The 3,566-nt window shown below is 41.5% G+C and overlaps 1 pseudogene across 1 annotated transcript; it reads right to left on the bottom strand.

The window, feature by feature from the left end:
* Nucleotides 1–362: 362 nt before the first annotated feature.
* On the bottom strand, nucleotides 363–2,130 carry LOC309630616 (elongation factor 1-alpha 1 pseudogene; annotated as a pseudogene). Its single transcript has one exon. The product of its transcript is annotated as an elongation factor 1-alpha 1 pseudogene (transcript).
* Between the last annotated feature and the right edge of the window lie 1,436 nt (nucleotides 2,131–3,566).

The raw sequence follows: 3,566 nt of genomic DNA, 5'->3' as shown, positions 1-3,566 counted from the left end.
TTGTTTCTCAACATCATTTATTACCACAAGCTTCTTTCATAAGGCATTTTTATGTACTTGATTAATTTGTTAATGTGAGTTGAATTCATTTATGATTTTGTGTTGACATTTCCTAAATTGGCCCCACTGGCCAAGTAATAAGATTTGGCAAGAGATCAAAGCTGTTTGCTTTACTCCTTCTGACTTAATGTGCCACTTAAAAGTGGCAAAAGGATCACAATGATTTTCACATAAGATGGGGTACTAGACATACGTAGCTTATAGTTACTTTGTCAATAATTGGTGCTTAATAGTATTACTCTAAGAAATTTGGGATTCACCAATTTGAATAAAATCATGGGAAATAAACTAAAAAGCCACCCTTTTTTTTTTTTTTTTCTCATTAAACTTTTTTAATGGGTCTCAAATTCTGTGACAGATTTTTGGTCAAGTTGTTTCCATTAAAAAGTACTGATTTTAAAAACTAATAACTTAAAACTGCCACACACAAAACAAATGGTCCACAACACGTTCTCCTTTCCTTCTGAAGGTTTTACGATGCATTGTTATCATTAACCAGTCTTTTGCTATTAAACTTAAATGGCCAATTGAGACAAACAGTTCTGAGACCGTTCTTCCACCACTGATTAAGACTGGGGTGGCAGGTACTGGGGATAATAATATTTATTTAGCCCTCTGAGCTTTCTGGGCAGACTTGGTGACCTTGCCAGCTCCAGCTGCCTTCTTGTCCACTGCTTTGATGACACCCACAGCAACCGTCTGTCTCATGTCACAAACAGCAAAGCGGCCCAGAGGAGGATAGTCCGAGAAGCTCTCAACACACATGGGTTTGCCAGGAACCATATCAACGATGGCAGCATCACCAGATTTCAAGAATTTGGGGCCATCTTCCAGCTTTTTCCCAGAACAACGATCAATCTTCTCCTTCAGCTCAGCAAACTTGCAGGCAATGTGAGCTGTGTGACAATCCAGCACAGGTGCATAGCCGGCACTGATTTGGCCTGGATGGTTCAAGATAATCACCTGAGCTGTGAAGCCAGCTGCTTCCATCGGTGGGTCATTTTTGCTGTCACCAGCCACATTGCCACGACGAACATCTTTGACAGACACATTCTTGACATTGAAGCCCACGTTGTCCCCAGGAAGGGCTTCACTCAAAGCTTCATGGTGCATTTCAACAGACTTCACTTCAGTTGTCACGTTGACTGGAGCAAAGGTGACCACCATGCCAGGTTTGAGAACACCAGTCTCCACTCGACCCACAGGGACAGTGCCAATACCACCAATTTTGTAGACGTCCTGGAGGGGCAAACACAACGGCTTGTCAGTTGGGCGAGTTGGTGGCAGGATGCAATCCAGAGTTTCAAGCAGTGTGGTCCCACTGGCATTGCCATCTTTACGGGTGACTTTCCATCCCTTGAACCACGGCATGTTAGCACTTGGCTCCAGCATGTTGTCACCATTCCAGCCAGAAATTGGCACAAGTGCTACTGTGTCGGGGTTGTAGCCAATTTTCTTAATGTAGGTGCTGACTTCCTTTACAATTTCCTCGTATCTCTTCTGGCTGTAGGGTGGCTCAGTGGAATCCATTTTGTTAACTCCAACAATTAGCTGTTTCACACCCAGAGTGTAGGCCAGAAGGGCATGCTCACGGGTCTGCCCATTCTTGGAAATACCTGCTTCAGATTCACCAACACCAGCAGCAACAATCAGGACAGCACAGTCAGCCTGGGATGTGCCTGTAATCATGTTTTTGATGAAGTCTCTGTGTCCTGGGGCATCAATGATGGTCACGTAGTACTTGCTGGTCTCGAATTTCCATAGGGAGATATCAATGGTGATACCATGCTCGCGTTCAGCTTTCAGTTTGTCCAAGACCCAGGCATACTTGAAGGAGCCCTTCCCCATCTCGGCAGCCTCCTTCTCGAACTTTTCAATGGTTCTCTTGTCGATCCCACCACACTTGTAGATCAGATGGCCAGTAGTGGTGGACTTCCCCGAATCTACGTGTCCGATCACAACGATGTTGATGTGGGTCTTCTCCTTTCCCATTTTTGCTTAGGTTTGGCGGTGGTTTTCACGACACCTGTGTCCTGGAGACAAACCCGTTGCGAAAAAGCAAAAGCCACCCTTTTATTTTGCAGTCTAGTTTGTGTTTGTTTGTTAGTCTTCCTACTCCTCCTCCCAGTCTTCCTTTTCTCTCATTGTTCTCTTCTTTTTTTACTCCCATTCATCATCTGTTTTACTTTGTGCTTTGTACTAATTTGAGCAAAATGGGAAACTAGGAAACTCCAAGTTCTTGTACCCTTGCAGAAACATCAAAAAACCACCAAAAGCTGTCTGAAACAACTTCGTGGAAACTCTGGAAAACAACAGAGGATTACGGCAACCAAGCAAAAGCCCAGTGAAGTAAAAAAAAAAATCTTTAAAATGATAGAAAACATTTGTGAAATTTTTATTTACTTCTGCCTCATCACTTCCTGGCAGAGTAGCAGTCTTGGTTTTGAGCAGTAGCAACCTGGTTCCTAGCTTCCTCCTTGAAACAGGAGGGAAAACAATTGTTCTTATTTGCAAAATACTGTGTATATATGTTCTAATACTGTGTATGTCTGGGTGGCTTCTTGCAGGACTGAATGACTTGTCTCTCTTTTGCATAACTTGAAACACAAGCAGGAAAAGCACTGGACTCTTGTTATAAAAGCTCCAAGGGAAATGCAAATCTACAGATACCTGGGAAAGAAAAGATAGGCAGAGATATACAACATACTATATGAGGCCTGAAGGAGAAGCTGGGGTGAGACTCCTTGGGAAATTAGGACATTCAAAAGAAACAATATGTGGTGGGCGGATGCCTGTAAAGACACATGCATGTCCAAATAAGACACACGCTGAGAAACGTGCTGAGAACACCAAAAACTTTCACCTCACACTGCTCCATAAGCTCAGAGCAAGCTTACCTAATCAGTAAAGGATTTCCCCAGCACAGAGCCAATCTGCAAAGACTGGGAGAGGTGAATGATTTCAATATTTGTTGGTTTGTCTCTCTGCTTCAGCTCCTAGAATTCAAGGAAATCTCTGTCAAATCATTAGTTGGACATGAGCTAAAGGACCAGATACTTCCGTGAACACATCCAGTAAGAAATAGTCTTTTTAAAGAAGTCTGGAAAAGTCTTAGCTAAATAGCTTCAACAATAAATAAAAAACAGCAACACTGGAGAAGGGGAGAATCTAATTTCCAGATATATCACATTAAAATAATCAAATGGCCAGTTTTCAAAAAAAAAATCACAAGGAGTACAAATAAACAGGAATGCATGGCTGATTCAAAGGAAAGATTTAAATTGACAGAAACTGTCCTTACTAGACAAAGACTTAAAAAAGAAACTGTTATAAATATTCTCAAAGAACTAAAGGGAAACAAAGAGAAAGAACTAAAGGAAGTCAACTAAACTATATATGAATACAACAAGAAAAAAAATGCACAAAATATTTACATATTAATGTTCATAAGTATACAATATGTACATGTAGTTTGTGACATTAGTAACATAAAGGGGAAGGGAAGA

The sequence above is a fragment of the Balaenoptera borealis genome, assembly GCF_965194805.1.
Source record: "Balaenoptera borealis genome assembly, chromosome: 6".
In the NCBI taxonomy this organism is placed as follows: domain Eukaryota; kingdom Metazoa; phylum Chordata; class Mammalia; order Artiodactyla; family Balaenopteridae; genus Balaenoptera; species Balaenoptera borealis.
The sequence above is the reverse complement of the archived record's forward strand: the minus strand, read 5'-3'. Positions and strand labels throughout refer to the sequence as shown.